The sequence below is a fragment of the Canis aureus genome, chromosome 9, assembly GCF_053574225.1.
Source record: "Canis aureus isolate CA01 chromosome 9, VMU_Caureus_v.1.0, whole genome shotgun sequence".
Taxonomy (NCBI): domain Eukaryota; kingdom Metazoa; phylum Chordata; class Mammalia; order Carnivora; family Canidae; genus Canis; species Canis aureus.
In genome coordinates, this window is record NC_135619.1 from 72,261,501 (window position 1) to 72,277,876 (window position 16,376).

The following is a 16,376-nucleotide window of genomic DNA, read 5'->3' on the forward strand; positions in this document are numbered from 1 at the left end:
CCAGCTTCTGGTTTTATTGGTTTTTCCCATTGATTCCCTGCTTTCAATTTCATTGATTTCTGTTCTAATTCTTATTATTTCTCCTGCTCACTTTGGATTTAATTTGATCTCCTTAGGTGATTGATTTCAGATCTCCCTTTTTGTTTTTTAAAAGATTTTACTTATTTATTCATGAGAGACACAGAGGCAGGGACCCAGGCAGAGGGAGAAGCAGGCTCCCCACAAAGAGCCCGATGCGGGACTTGATTCTGGATCCTGGGATCACACCCTGAGCCAAAGGCAGACACCCAACCACTGAGCCACTCTGCATCCCTCCCTTCTTTTATTTTTTTGTATATGAACCCAATGCTATCAATTTTCCTGCATCTCACAAACTTTGATAAATTATGTTTTCATTCTCATTCAGTTCAAAAGGTTTTTATATTTTCTCTTTGGACATGTATGTTATTTAGAGGTATGTTGTTTAATCTCCAAATTTTTTTGGAATTCTCCAGCATTCTTTTTGTTTTGTGTCCAGAATGTGTTCCATTGTGGTGAATGTTCCATTTGAACTTAAGAAGAATGTGTAATCTGCTATCACTGGTTGAAGTAGTCTATAGATGTCAATTTTATCCAGGTGATTGATGGTGCTATTGAGTTCAGCTATGTCCTTCCTGACTTCCTGCCTGCTGGGTCTGTCCATTTCTGAGAGAGGGGTGTTGAAAGTTCTGACTATGGTAGTGAATTTATCTATTTCTCTTTGAAATTCTATTTGTTTTGGCCTCACATACTTTGATGCTCTGTTGTTAGGTGCATACCTATTAAGGACTGTGATGTCTTCCTGGAGAATTGACTCCTTTATCATTATGTAATATCCTTCTTTATCCTTGGTGACTTTTTAAAAAAGATTTTATTTATTTATTCGTGAGAGACACACAGAGAGAGGCAGTGACACAGGGAGAGGGAGAAGCAGGCTCCCTGTGGGGGCCTGATGTGGGACTTGATCCTGGAACCCCGGGGTCATGATCTGAGCCAAAGGTAGACACTTAACCACCGAGCCACCCAGACGGCCCCCTTGGTGACATTCTTTTCCTTGAAGTTTCCTTTCTCTGAAATTAATATAGCAACTCCTGCTTTCTTTTGATGGGTGTTGCATGGCATATCTTCCTCCATCCATTTACTTTTAATCTATTTGCACCTTTGTATTTCAAGTGAGGTTCTTGTGGGGCACCTGGGTGGCTCAGTTGGTTAAGCATCTGAGGTTTTTTAAGATTTTATTTTTTATTTATTGGATAGAGAGAAGGACAGAAAGAGAGAGAGAAAGCATAAGCGGAGGGGGGGGGAGCAAGAGAGGGAGAAGCAAACTCCCTGCTGAGCAAGAAGCCTGATGTGGGGCTTGATCCCAGGACTTTGGGACCCTGACCTGAGCTGAAGGCAGATGCTTAACCGACTAAGTCACCCAGGTGTCAAAGCATCTGGCTCTTGATCTCAGCTCAGGTCACGATCTCAGAGTCGTGAGATTGAGCCCTGCGTTGGGCTCCATGCTGGGCGTGGAGCCTGCTTAAGGTTCTCTCTCTCCCTCTGCCCCTCTCTCCTCCTTCCCTCTCTAAAATAAACAATAATACATACCTAAATAAAGTGAGTTTCTTGTAGGCAACATAGAGTTGGCTCTTGTTTTTTTTTTTTAAAGTTTATTTATTATAGAGAGAGTGGAGGGGGGAAGGGCAGCATGGGGGAGGGACAGAGCAGGGAAGGGGCAGAGGGAGAGAATCTTCAAGCAGACTCTCCGCTGAGCAGGGAGCCTGGCCAGAGGCTCAGTCTTACCCATGAGATCATGACCTGAGCCGAAACCGAGTTGAACGCTCAACTGACAGCCACCCAAGCCCCCCTTGGCTCTTGTTTTTTGATTCGCTCTGACAATCTTTGTCTCTTAATTGGCGCATTTAGACCGTTGACATTCAAAGAGGTTATTGATATAGTTGGATTGATATCCACCGCATTTGTTACTGTTTTATATTTATTGCCTTTAGTCTTTGTTCCTATTTTTGCCTTCCACTTGTTTTCTGCCTCTCGTGGGTTTTCTTTTTGAGTATGAAATATTTATTGTGTTAAGTAATTGGTATTGGGGGATTTGTGTGTTAAAATAACTATTCTTTCCGCCCCTCCGACTTTATTGAGGTATAATTGACAAGTAAAACTGCATAAATTTAAGGTATAAAACACAATGATTTGATATGCATATATATTGTGAAATGATTACCACAATAAAGTTAGTTAACACGTCCATCACCTCACATAGTTACCTTTGTGTGTGGTGAGAACACTTAAGATCTACAATCCTAGCAACTGTCAAGTATACAATACAGCATTGTTGACGATAATCACCATGCTTGCTGTGCGCATCAGATCCCATGAACTCTTGCACTTCACACTGGAAAGCTTGTACCCTTTGGCCAATAGCTCCCGATTTCGTCCACACTCCAGCCTCCCACAACCACCCTTTGACTCAGTTTCTATAATTTTGACTTTTTTAGCTTCCAGGTATCAGTGAGATCGTACAATGTTTGTCTTTCTGTCACCGATTTCACCTAGCATGGTGTCCACAAGGTTCATCTGTGTTGTTGCAGATCTGCCTTTTGTGGTTTTAATTCAATGTTATATATGATTTTATTTTCTCCCCTTTTTCCCATATAAGTTGTCTTCCTTTCTTCTTTCCTTCTTTATTTTTCTCTTTCTTTCTTTCTTTCTTTCTTTCTTTCTTTCTTTTTTTTCTTCTTTCCTTCTTCCTTCCTTCCTTCCTTCCTTCCTTCCTTCCTTCCTTCCTTCCTTCCTTCTCTCTCTCTTCTTTCTTTCTTTCTTTCTTTCTTTTCTTTCTTTCTTCTTTCTTCTTTCTTCTTTCTTTTCTTTTTTTTTTAATTTTTATTTATTTATGATAGTCACACAGAGAGAGAGAGAGGCAGAGACATAGGCAGAGGGAGAAGCAGGCTCCATGCACCGGGAGCCTGACGTGGGACTCGATCCCAGGTCTCCAGGATCGCGCCCTGGGCCAAAGGCAGGCGCCAAACCGCTGCGCCACCCAGGGATCCCTCTTCTTTCTTTTCTTTCTTCTTTCTTCTTTCCTTCCTTCTTTCTCTTTTCCTTCCTTCCTTCTTTTCCTTCTTTCTTAGTTAGTGGTTGCTCAAGAGTTTGCAATATGAACTTATAGCTAATTCAAATCCACTATCAAAAACACTATCCTGCTTTATGGGTATTAGGAGCATCTCATAATAACAAAGTAATCCTAATTCTTACCTCTTATCTTTTGTACCATTGCTGTTATTTATTTCACTTATATATAAGTGTACATAAGAATATATATATTCTTATGAATATATATGTAATAGAATGTATACATAGTCAAATATATTTTTTGGTATTTTGAACAAATTATCTGTTGAATCAATTAAGAATAAAAAAAAAAAGGTTTCATTTTACCCTCCCCTTGTCTCATTCCCCCATGTGCTTCCTTAATTCATTTGATTCATGTTTCTGGCCTATATTTTTTTTCTTTTCTCTAAAAAAACTTCTTTTCACATTTCTTGAAAAACATGTCTTCGGGCAACAAATTCCCTCAGTTTTTGTCTGAGAAAGTCTTCATTTCTGCTTCATGTTTGAAGGGTGATTTCACAGGATACAGTCTTCTAGATTTATGGGGTTTAAACATTCCACTCCAGTCTCTCCTTGCTTGTGTGATTTCTGAGCAGAAGTTGGGTGTAATTCCTACCTTTGTTCTTCTGTAGGTAATACCCTATTTTCCTTTGGCTTCTTTCAGCATTTTTTATTTATCTTTGATTTTCTACAGCTTGAAATGGCTAGGTGTGGTTTTTTGGGCATTTATCCTTGCTTGGTGCTCTCTGAGCTTCCTAGATCTGTGATTTGGTGTCTGACATTAATTTGGGGGAAATTCTAGTCATTCTTGTTTCAAATGTTTATTCTATTCCTTTCTTCTTTCTTCTCCTTCCCATTACACCTTCCCATTACACCATGTCACACCTTCGTAACTGTCTCACAGTCCACAGATATTCTGTTCTTTTTGCTTTTCAGTTCTGCGGGTCTCTATCGAGATCCTCAAGCTCAGAGATGCTTTCCTCAGTCGTGTCCAGTCTACTAATAAGCCCATCAAAGGCATTTCTTCATTTCAGTGCGTTTGATCTCTTCCATTTCTTTTTGGTTCTTCCTTAGGATCTCCATCTCTGCTTCCATGGCACACCTGTATTTGCATGCTGTCTACTTTATGAGGGCCCTGAGCATATTTATCGTTGTTTTAAATTCCCTGTCTGATGATTCCAACATCCCTGCCAAACCTGAGTCTGGTTCTGATATTTGCTCTATATATTCAAACTGGGGTTTGAATAAAAAAAACTATTAAAAAAACTGGTTTTTTTTTTTCCTTATAGTATATCTGGCAATTTTTTCTTGCTAGCAGGACACAATGTACTGGGTAAAAGGAACCGCTGCAAGTAGGCTCTAGTGATGTGGTGGTGAGGTGTGGGCGGGAGAGAAGACTTCTGTAGTCCCGTGAGCAGGTCCTGGTTTTTGTGTGAGCCTGTGCTCTGGACTCTGAGCTTCCCACGTGCTTCTCAGCACTTCTCCCTTGGGTGGGACGGGCTGGCTAGAGCCAGCTGGAGCTGGGTGTTCCCCTGCCCCTGGGTCAGTTAGGCTCTGATAAAACCCCAGCAGGTTAGGCTCTGGGTAACTGGTTCCTCCTGAGCGCAGGCCTTGTGCTCTGGGGTACTTCAAGATGGCTCGTTTCCCCTCCTCCTGCCAAAAACACGAGGGGATTTCCCTCTGATGTTCCTGGTAAGAACCTGGAGGTGAAAACTCACAGAAGTGGGAGGACCCTCCTTGATGGGTCCCCCTGGAGTTTTGACTCTGAGGTCGTCCACACTGAGCATCCAGCGATTCATCAATCACAGCTCAGGTGTTCACGAAGGTTTCTGCTCCTGTAAGTTATGGCCTGTGTTCACCTGTCAGTGTTTCTAATTTGGGGGGCAGCAGTTTGCCCTGTGACCTTCCTTCTTTTATGGATCTAAGAAGAGTGGGGGGGGGTTGGCTTATTTGGTTTTTTACTTGTTGTTAAAACTGAGCAGCAACTTCCAAGTTTTTTGCTTGCTCGACAGGAGATCAGAAATGTGGGATTCGGTTTTTTAACAGCTTGCCTGGCTTTCTGATAGAGGGTGGGTTGGCCAGGTGTCAGTGGGCAGAGCAGTGAGGAGCCGGTGCAGGGTCTGGGTCAGGGACAGTGCATGGTTTCCCCTGAGATACTCTGTCTGCCATCTGCACACCCCACCTGAGGGGCTCCACAGGTGCTTCCCAGGGCTCTGGCCACATTTCTGGGATTCTCTGGGAGCTTCAGGGGCCCTCATCACCACTACTCCTCCCCATTGGCTTCTAGCTTTTTCCCATCAGGTGGGAGGCTCCCTAGGTCAGAGGCCCCATCTCCCAGTCCAGGTGAGGGCCTTGTTCTCAGCAGTTCCCACCACCTTCCAAAGCAAGAATCCTCAGGGCCCAGCCCCCTGGTAAGTAGGAGAGGAAGGGGGGAGGAGAGTGCACTGGGAGAGGTTCAAAACCACCCATCTTCCCATGACGGCATCAGGCCTCTGAAGGCAGGACTCGGGTGCTACCTGCAGGTCCCCAGGGCAGAGCCTAGCACAGTCATGCCACACTAAACATCTGCTGGGTGCAAGAACCAACACACCCAGAGCGGGCACTGTCAGGATGCCAGCTAACACCCAGAGTGAAACAGAAAGGATCTTCCTACCTCGTGCTGGACCCCTGCCCTGCCATCCCCTCCTCTCTGTGGGCCCCCTCGGGGTTTCTGCCCCTGAGAAGCTTTCTGGGGCCTGTGCTGGTGAGAAGCCTGGTGTGGGCTTCCCTCCTTGGCCCTCACTACAGGGTCATTTATAGGGACTTGTGTGATGACTTGTCCATTTTTGTCTTGTCCTCTAGACCTGGGTCCGTCTTGTCTACAGGCTGCTGGTGAATAAAGCAATGAGTGCCGAACAAATAGGGAAGAGCGGATACTGGCTCAGGCCAGCCTGTGGCTAACGTCACTGGGTGGAAACCCCAAGTTGGGGTTGGTGGCCTGCCCCGTGGGGACTCCCGTTCACTAGGCCGATGCTTTGGGGTGAAGTGGATGCTGGTCTGTAGGGAGGCTGGGCCTCGCTCTCACACCCGCACTGGCTCCCGGGGCGGGTGGCTCCTCTCCCACCTGCTGCTAGGGTCCTGGCCATTCCCCGGGGAGCTGGGAATCAGGGAAAGGCAAATCCCTCAGTCCTGCTGTTCAGACCATCCCAGGCTGTCCCGATGATTGCATTCTTCCAGTGTGGGCCTCAGAGAATGCACTGTTCTTGCAACATGGTGTCTCCAGAACATGAGTCATGAGTAAAAGAAAAAACAAGCAGCAGAGCCTGCCACGGAGGGTTCTGGCATCGGGTTGCCATGAGGGCCCCATCCAGCCCTGGGGGGCCGGGTGTTCAAGGCTTGGGCCCAGGAGTCGGCTGATTTGGGTGGAGGTCTGACCCTACCACTGCCTGGGATGGGGGTGGGGGTCTGGGCTCTACTGGAATTCGGATTGTAGTCTGTGCCGTGGGGAGTGGAGTCTGTCCCTCATCAGAAGCCTCTTCAGGGAGGACACGGCCCTGCCCCTGGCAGGTAGGACATGCTCACCACACCCCGGGACCCCGGGCAGTTCCCTTCCCTCGGTTTCCTCCTCCAAAAATGGGAAAATGAGTATCCTCCCAGGTTGCTGGGTGGACCCAATGAGGTAATCAGTGGTAACAGAAATAATTAATAACAGAGGCTGGTAACACTTGTTAAGGACCTGCTGGGTTCTACTCTAAGTGCTTCGTTCCATATCGCTGTTTTTCAGACGAGGATGGAACTAGGCATCCAGTGATCTGCCCAGGGGCCCGGGGCTGGCGGTGTGGGCTGCTGAGCTTCACTTCCAGCCAGTCTGGCTCCGAGCTGAGCTTCTGGCCCCACCGCCTCCCGACAACAGGAGACACAGCACAGCAGCCTGGGTAAGCCCGCAAGCCCCAAGGGGGAGGAGTGGGGGGGCCTGGGGGGCGTGCTCCCTGCCCCCTGGCCCCCAGCCTCATGTCCAGCTCAGCCCCCACCCGGGTCACTGCCACCTACAGGGCCTCAGCTCTCCTTCCCCTGTTCTCTTGGCCTCCAGTGCCCCTCCAGTATGGGCCGGGTCTGGTGGCCGGATCTGGGGGGCCGGGCCTGGTGGTCAGGCCTGGCCAGCCGCTGCACTGCATTGGGTGCAACCGGAGCAGAGCCTAGGGCCCATGATATTTTAAGGAACCGTAAAGATGTTTTCATTTTAATTTCCTTTAACATCAAGAGAAAAAAAATGAATGTAATAATAATGAATCCAGCCTGGATTATATTTGTCTTCAAGCCAATGCAGTTGCAAACTTTAATTTTACATGTTTCTTCTTTTTCTTTCTTTCTTTTTCTTTCTTACTTTTTTTTTTTAATGGCAAAGTTGCCTTAGATCTCTGAAAATCACCGCTGGGCCCTGACTGTGGTGTCACCCGGTGCCCACAGGCAGACCACTTGGCTACCCCGGGCCTTCCCTGTGCCGCTCAGTGACGGGACACGGGGGTGAGGCTGGAGCTGCTCAGAGACAGTCGGAGCGGCACATGAGTGAATAGCTCAGACGGCACACTTCCAGGTATTGGGAGCTGGGGTCTTGGGGGCTGGGGGCTGGAGGCCTGTGTGGGGCAGTCAAAACATCTCCCAGGGGGTGATTCATGAGGGCTGGACAGATCTGGGGATGAGAGGGGTGTCCTGGGAAGTTGGGAGCAGTGGCTGGAGACAGAGTCACTGCCCACCGGCAGGTGTTTCTGGAGCACTGAGGGCCAAGGAAGGAGGCTGGGGGAAGGCACAGGGAGCATTTCTAAAGAAGTCCCTCCGGAAATGGGTGCCTGGAGCTTATTTGAACAAGGGTGTCTGGAGGGCAGTGTGAGCCATGCAGCGGAGCTCACCACTCATGGGGCAAGGGAGCTGAGGACATTGGCTGAGAGCTGACCCAGCAGGAGGAAGGTGAACTTCCTGGCACTTGGGCCACCCCACGCTGCAGCTGGCTGGATGGCTGGACAAGCCCAGGTAGAGGGTACCAGGTGCATACATCTGGAATCTGTTGGGTCAGCTTAGGGACAGGAGGGCCAAGGGGATGTGGGAGGAGTATCACCTGCATTGGCTGCACCCCAACTTGAGTGCTGGGGGCCTCCATCCCCAGTGGAGCCCAGGGCACCCATGAACCCCTGGTCCTTCGGAGCAACGAGGGTAAAGTGAGGTGCACCTGGGCCAATTGGCCCTGGAAAAACCCTCTGAGCTTCCCAAGACTCCAGAGAGGGGTTGCAAAAACAGCAGGAGAGACATGGGCGTGGGTGAGACAGGAAGGAGAAGCCAGGGGAAATGGGGTGACTTGGCAGACCTAAAAATCAGAAACCAGGTAGCTTGTGGCTGATTCTGTGAGTTCCAGCATGGCTCCTCTGATGGGAGGAGCCACCCCCATTCACATCCATCTGGAACCTCAGAATGTTCCCTCATTTGGAAATAGGGTCGTTGTAGATATAATGAAGTTGAGATGAGCTCAGCCCGCAATAGAGTGGGCCCTAAATCCGGTGACTGACCTGCTTATGAGGGTCCCCGGGGAGACGGATGAGACACAGGGAAGGAGCCTGTGCCAAGTGGAGGCAGAGACTGGAGGGGCGACTGGCAGCCACCAGGAGCCGGAAGTCCCCCGGATTCTTCAGAGGGAGCGTGGCCCTGTGACACCTTGATCTCAGACTCCCGGCCTCCAGATTCGAAGAGAATAAATTTCTGTTGTTGGAGCCTCCCAGTGTGTGCTAGTCTGTTGTGGCCACAGGACAGGAGGGAGCACAGACCCCAGAGCCCCTCCTCATCCTTAGCCCCAGGACCGCCCGGGGCAGAGGTGCACCTGCGGGACCCCCAAACCCACCGACTGGGGACAGGCTGCAAAATCAACCTTATCTCCGTAGCGGGAAAGCAAGCACCGCTTCCCCGGGCCCTCCTGAGGTTAGGGACGAGGCCGAGGCTGCGGTGTGTGGTGTGTGGGGATCCCCACGTGGCCCCCTGCCGCCCCGGAACCCCCGAACCCCGACCCAGGGAGGCGGGCCCACCTGCGCTCCCCCGGCCGCGTCTCCAGGTCCCGGGTTGGCGTCAGCCCTGACCTCTGGGGCAGCGCAGGAGGGCCAGCGTGTGAGCGGCCACTGCGCCCCGCATGAATATTTGATGGTGTTGAATCACTTTCTTCTGAGACAGAGAAAAGAGGCCATTACACGTGGGTAATAAGATGCGCTGGGCTGTTCGGCGAGCTCCCGGCTGTCCGGGGCCTGAGGAGGTTGACGATGCCGTGAATAATTCATCCACCTGTAATGATTTTTCTAGCTCTGTGTCCCTCTTGGCCAGCGAGAGCCTGGCTTCCCACTCCCTGGCAGTGCAGCCCAGCGCTCGGTCACTCTCGGTCACTCTCGGTCACACCGACCTGAGCGTGAGAGGTACACGAGCCTCCTGGCGGTGGGATCTAGACTTCAGACCTCAGTTTCCCCAGCTGCACCGGCAGGGAGCTGTGTGTCCTGCCCCTGTCCCTCCCCCTCCTCCCCAACCAGAGGAGGTACGGAGAAGCCGACGGTAGGGGACCTTGGAGGCTGAACCCTCCGAGTGTGTGACTCTAAGTAAGTTGCTTCACTTCTGTGGGTCTCGGTCTTGTTCTGTTAAATGGGATTGGGGTCTACTTCTGCTGCTTCGATTACACCTCTGTGAGTGTCTTCCTGGGACATGGCACAGCACCAGCTGCGCTCAGCTCATCTTTCCAACCTCCCTTGGGCCGGATGCCGCCGTCCTCGCTGGGTGGGCAGTGTCCTGGTGGGGGGCAGTGCCTGTGACAGAGACAGAGATTTGCGCTGTGCCCACTGGAGTGAGAGCGTCCAGGGAACCGTGCCAGAGGCCTGGGAGGGGAGGGCACGGGAGAGGGTGACACCGGCTATGCCCCGGAGGGTCTGGGAACGCCTTCAGGGAGGCAGTTCTAGAATCCTGGCCGTGGGAACAAAACCAGTGCGTGGCAATATTGACTACAGTGACGCTGGTGACAACGGTGACGGTGACGACAACAGTGAGAAGGGGCAACAGGATATTAAGTGGCGAGCACACTCGCCCGTGCCCCCGCAGCTCTCCTAGAGATCACCTTCACATTTAAAAAGTGCTTTTAATGCAATCTTTGATTAAAACCCTCCGGGGGCTCCCTATTGACTTCAAATCACATCGGAGCCGCCTACAAAGTCACACACCATCTGTCCTCACCCGTTTCAGACCCTCTTTCCTACCATTTCCTCCTCTTGTTCTGCAGCTCCGGGTCCTCTCGCTGCGGCACAAAAATTCCAAATCAATTCTCACCCCAGGGCCTTTGCAGTTGCCATGCTGCGCCTGAAATGATCCCCAGCACCCGCCCCATCTTCCCTTGCCCTCTCACATCTCAGAATAAGCACCACCTCCTCACCGAGGTGTCACCTAACCCCGACCCACAGTCACCACGCGGCGAATCACCCTGTGAATTTTGCATCAAAGCACCTGCTGGTATCTGCAACTTTCTAGAGTATTCACTTCTCTGCCTGTTGAGTATCTGTCTGTCCCCCTAGGGTGTAAATGCACTGGGGCAGAGACCATGGCCCCAGGGGCACCTGCGTCTCCAGGTACGGGGCTGTCACATAGTAACCCCTCAAGGAGCACCTGCTGCAGATGGAATGTTCTAGCTAACGTCCTCCCTTCTTGGTGTTCTTTTTTTTTTTTTCTTAAAGATTTGATTTACTCATGAGAGACACAGAGAGAGAAGCAGAGACACAGGCAGAGGGAGAAGCAGTCCCTCGACGTGGGACTCGATCCCGGGTCTCCAGGATCACGCCAGGGGCCGAAGGTGGTGCTAAGCCGCCGAGCCAGCCGGGCTGCCCTCTTCTTGGTGTTCTAATCAGCGTGTCCACTGGACCCCGGGCACGGGAGGGAGGACTCGCAGAGTAGTCGAGCAAGGAACGCTTATCGAAATGTTACTCTAGGAGCAACCAAGGAAGACGTCCCCCTGCCCTTCCAACCCGGGGCTGAGATCCAGGCCTCCTCGCAGGGGGCACAGCTGTGCCCGGTGCCGCTGGCCGTGGCCGTGGGGCTACACCAGCAAAACTGGCTGGAAATCTGCCCTTGAGGGGAGGGCGGCTCTCCACGGACAGCCCTCTACAAACCGCCTAGAGAGAGAGCCACAGGACGCTGCTGGCCCGGAGAGGCCGCCCACGCCGCAGGAGCCCGGAGCGGGCGCAGCGTCACCCGGCCAGCTCGCTGGGACCTGGTGAGAAAGCCCCTTCCTCCCACTCTGTCCCTCCCGGGCCAGCAGAGCCGGACGTGGGGCCAGTGGGCACAGGGCAAACGTTTAGAGGGCCCTGCTCAGCTGTCAGGCCGCAGGCAAGAAAGGGCCAATCGGAGCTGAGGGACAATAGATTGGTAAGTGGCACACTCCAGCCCTCTGGCTCCTCAACCTCCTTCTCCGCACTTCACATGTTGGAATTCCCGTGGAGCAGTAAAACGACTTCGTATCCCCACCCCCCCACCCCCGCACCGGGGTGAGATCCAGCTGTACCGCTTAAACGCGACACAGCGCTTGCCCTGCCCCCGAAATGAGGAGACGTACAGTCCCAACAGTCACTGTTTGTATTACTCATTCCTCAAATTCAGTTGCAGCCTCGCTGAATACGTTCCTACCTGCAGACTAAACTGTCAAGGTAACTTCCCACAAGTTGCATGTGAACTAAAGATGGGAAGAAGGAGCGAGAAGAAGGAGACAGCAGGTGCAAAGGAGCACACGTGCACGTGCTCGCGCAAGGGTCAAGCAAACAGGCCGCAGGCTGAGCTACCCCACGATTCACTTCCATGGTTAGTCATGAGGTCCTCGTTGACAGGGACAGGTTCCTTCTTCCACGGCCCAGCTCGTGGTCCCCCTGTTCTCAGCCAGAGCCCAGCTGTTCCTTAACCTGTGGAGCGACCCCCCTACCTTCCTTCCTGAAGGCTCTGGGTCCCGTTTGCCCTGCAATGCTTTGGGTGGGTGGGATGGTCTTCCACCCCCATTGCTGCTGGCCGTGGGAGCACCAGGAGGGGCCTGCAGAATCCTCCACGCTCCACAGCCAGTAGTGCTCGTCTCCATTGCACAACTGCAGCGCACTACCCCCCTCGGCAATCAGGATTGGTCACTCTGGCCAGTACAGTCACTTCTTTCTTTCTTTTTTTTTTTTCATGTTGGTTCAGTGGCTTCAAGATGGCCAGATGGTAGTTTTCATCGTCCAAGCAGTGAAACCATTGCTGCGTTGCTGGTGGAAGGCTTCCTCTGACCTCTGGGTCTCAGTACCCCTGCTCCTCTAAGTGGCTCTCTCTCCGCAGTGCTCCCAGGGACGGCTTCTTGTTCACTGTCTTGGGTTGGCGTCGAAGCTCCAGGGGCTTTCACTAAATGCTTCCTGCCATAACAGTCCTCGCCTCGTGGGTCAGAGAGCCAGCGTGGGACCCTGAGGGTTGCTCGGTGTGTCTCCTCCAACCAGACATTTAGGAACTGGAGAAATCACCAGAGGGTTGGTCCACGGACCAACTGGGTGAATCAGACCTGAGCGGAGGAGACTCCAGCTATCACCTATCCACCCACTGAAATCAGGGCACCATCTCTGCAGCAACATCTTTGCAGCTCACGCCTGACCTAAAAAGCAGAGCAAACACAGAGATTTGTAGGATGGAGGCCCTCTGTTCACAAATGTATTTTCCTATTTCTTAGCAGACCAAGTGTCTTCTGAGCCTCCTTGTAGAACACGCTAGAGGGTCGAGTGTGCAGGTTGCACACTCCTGCCCCCAGTCCGCAGTCCTACCCACTCAGCCCTGGCCTCTAACCTCGTTAACTATGGGCCAGTATTGAGCCCAAGCCCCAGTCAGCCAACCAAATGAGCTGTGAGGAACACTTCCAGCTCGTGCTGGGTAGACTCTAAGACAGCCCCCGGTGACCCCTGCCTCTTGGTATTCACGCCTTTGTGTAATTGAGCATGGGCGGGACCTGCGACACACTTCTCACCAATTCAATATGACCAAGGCAATGGGGTGTCGCTTCTGTGGTTAGGTTATGTAAGACTGTGACCTCTGTCTCGCTAGCAGCCTTTCTCTATTGCCCCCTCAGCTTGCAGACTTTGGTAAAGTAAGTGACCGTGCTGAAGAGGTCCACGGGGGCAGCCTCCAGCCAACAGCCAACGAGGTACTGAGGCCCCCCCTTCAACAGCCTGCGGGGACCTGAATACTGCCAACAACCACGTGAGCATGGAAGGGGGTCCTTCCCTGGTTGAGCCTTCAGCTGAGACCCCAGCCCAGCTGCCACCTTGAGTGGTAGCCCGGTGAGAAGCCTTGGAGCAGATGTCCAGGTGACTGACCCATCGAAAGCGTGAGATAAAGAAGGTGTGCTGCTTTGAGTCTCTAAGTTTGCGGTAATTGGTTACGTGACAATAGGCAATTAACACCTAGTCACACAAGCTAACATGTTAATCCGGCATCTCTAGAAGGTGTCTACCCTGTATGACCCGACCCGATACTGTATTTCCTCTTCCTTGGTCTAATGCCCTCAGAATCTACACCCACGTATGTTCTCCAGATTTCTGCCAATGCGTAGCAAAAAGCCTTGCGATCCTTTTGGTTAGACTTTTGCCAGTTGAAGTGCACACCTGTCCTCCAGGGGTATGTTGAGAATGGGGTCTTGTTAGGGGTCTGGTGGCAACAGGGAGTGGGTATGATGGCTTTCAAGGAGAACGAGCTCCCCTCCAGGTGCCCAGGGGGGTTTTCATAGTGTTTTAGGCGGAGGACGTCTTGCTCTTTTAGACACGAGAAGGAAAGCTACTTCCCGTGGTCAGCGAAGCTCAGCGGGAAGGGCGTTCAAGACTGACAGTCTCATTTGGCTCCAGTAAGATGTCCCCATTGCAAGTTTCAGGATCCTGTTCTTTACTAATCAGCGCCCTGACTTTCTCCCCAGAAACTTGTTGAGACTGTGGATTCAATTGTTATTTCAGCCGCCTGCACAATTAAATTTTTCATTTGATTTTCAGCAATATCAGCCTTGCAAGCACCAAAGAAATTAAGGCTTCTTTCGGAGCTGTCATGGAAGCTTGCTGGTTTGCAGACCATGACTGGAGCAGAGAGCTAGCAGACCTGAGCTTGTCATCTTCTCTTTGTTGGTGCTCAAGTGCGTTCAAAAGAATCCAGAGCTCACTAAAACCCTCATAGTCATCATTACTGCCATAACGGTCAGGTTCAGCATCCGCTGGGGCGCCCGAGGCATGGGCCACTTCATCACAATCAACCACACGTGAGTATTTGACTAATTGCCATGCTGCTGCACGTGTGGATTACTAAGGTCCCATTCCCCACTGACAGCTCGGTGCCGCGTTCAAGCCCAAAGGCAGGACCGAACCCATCCCCAAACCCCATCTGTCACCTGGCACTACTCTTTGCACCAATTTTGGATCAGTCAGGGTCCAATCAGGAGACAGAAATGACACAGGGGAAGTGTAACACAAAAAATTATTACCTGTACCAAGGATCGGAGGAATGAGGAGTGGCTGGCAAGAAGCGAAGAGAATCCTAAAGAACATCCCTAAGGAACAGCAGCTCCAAGGAGCAGCTGCTACCCCTAGGCCTGAGGGAGAGCACCCACGATGCCCCACCCCTGGACTGAGATTGAGAAGTTGGGGAGGGGATGTGGTTGTAGTTCACTGAATGTTAAGGAGGTCACTGAGGTGCCAGGCTGGCAGGATGTGTTGGGAACCCACCATAAGAGCTCGCTGGAGGGACGTCTGGGTGGCTCAGTGGTGGTGTGTCTGCCTTTGGCTCAGGGCGTGATCCTGGGGTCCCAGGATCAAGTCCCACATCGGGCTGCCTGCATGGAGCCTGCTTCTCCCTCTGCCTGTGTCTCTGCCTCTCTCTCAGTGTCTCTCATGAATAAATAAAATCTATATATAAAAAAAGAACTTACTGGAAAATGCTCTCTGAGGTGCTGGGCAAAGCTGTCCACGGGCACGTGTCTCGTCAGCGGCAGTCACTGCAAAATTGCCTGAGCGGGGTGCTGGGAGAAGCTTCCAGTTGCCCAGTAGCTGCCACATGCCCCGAAGGAGCCACGTGCTGTGGTGTCACACCCCTGCAGGACCTGGGTGTGTGTGGACCCTGGTGGTGGGGCCACTCGGGCTGCAGGGGCTGAGCTTGCTCCAGGGGCCTACAGGTCCCTCACCAGAACCAGGATGGACAAGCCCTTCCTCCCACGCTGTCTTTCCAGCACCTGCGGCTGACGGAGCGTGGCGCCGCGCCCCTAGGAGCAGGCGAGGGAGGGTGGGCTCGGACCTGAGAGGCAGTACCCAGGCAACCCGACAGGGCCGCAGAGAACTGGGACGTGTGCTCACCCGTACCTTTAGAGTTTTGTTCACTCTATTATGATTTTTCATTTTTCCGCTTGGCCGTCTCTGGCTCCTCTGAGTGATGTTCTCATAGCCGGTGCATCAAATAGATGAACTCACTGGGATGCGATGAGACAGTCGGGTCCTCTCCCAACTTGTGCAGCCTCGGCGGAAGCGTGTGGAGAGCCGCCCTGTCCTCCCGTGGTAGTCCGTGGGGCCACTTCCAGGGACTTCTCTGGAAAGTGGGAGCCTCAGGTTCACTGTTGCCATGTTACAGATTAAAGTCTGTTCTGAAAGGAGGGAAAAATCCCCTTTGCCATCCTCGCCCCTTCAGCCTCTGTGTCTCGTATCTTAACCTCTTAACTCCGGCTTGGGTTGAACTGCGTCTCCTGCAAATTCACACGGTGGCGTCCTGACCCCCGGTACTGTGACCTCATTTGGAGACCTGGTCTTCACAGAGGTAATAGGTTAAAACAAGGCCTTTAGAGTGGACCCGAATCCAATAGGACTGCCGTGGAAGTCTGGACACGGAGCCACACGCAGAAGGAGATCGCCACGTGAGCATGAAGACGAGCATCCACCAGCCCAGGAGAGATGATGCTCCCTCAGCCCTCAGCCCTGCCAACACCTTGACCTCAGACTTCCAGCCTCCTCAACTGTGAGACAGTACAGTTTCATTGCTTGAGGCCCCCGGTCTGCCGTATTTTGTTATGTCACCCACTCATCAGCTGTGTGACCTTGGACAAGTTGCTCGGCCTCTCTGCTCCTGTTTTCTCACCTGTAAAATGGGAGATAACAGTACCCACACGATGGGCTTTCTTACTTAAAACAGTGGGATACTTGGACCTTACAGAATAGTGTGTAGCACCTGCTGCACCAGGG

The 16,376-nt window shown here is 51.9% G+C and overlaps 1 long non-coding RNA gene across 4 annotated transcripts; it reads left to right on the forward strand.

Annotated features, from left to right (window-relative positions):
* Positions 1-544: 544 nt before the first annotated feature.
* LOC144321154 (uncharacterized) lies at positions 545-15,035 on the forward strand. 4 transcript variants are annotated; one of them, XR_013386892.1, is made up of 6 exons: positions 565-716; positions 6,890-7,040; positions 7,511-7,699; positions 10,848-11,964; positions 12,334-12,601; positions 13,241-15,035. It is a non-coding gene; the product is annotated as an uncharacterized LOC144321154 (long non-coding RNA). The 4 variants fall into 4 exon arrangements; XR_013386893.1 differs by having other exon boundaries at positions 10,848-11,383; positions 11,767-11,964; positions 12,334-15,035; XR_013386894.1 differs by having other exon boundaries at positions 545-616; positions 12,334-15,035.
* The last annotated feature ends 1,341 nt before the right edge of the window (positions 15,036-16,376 follow it).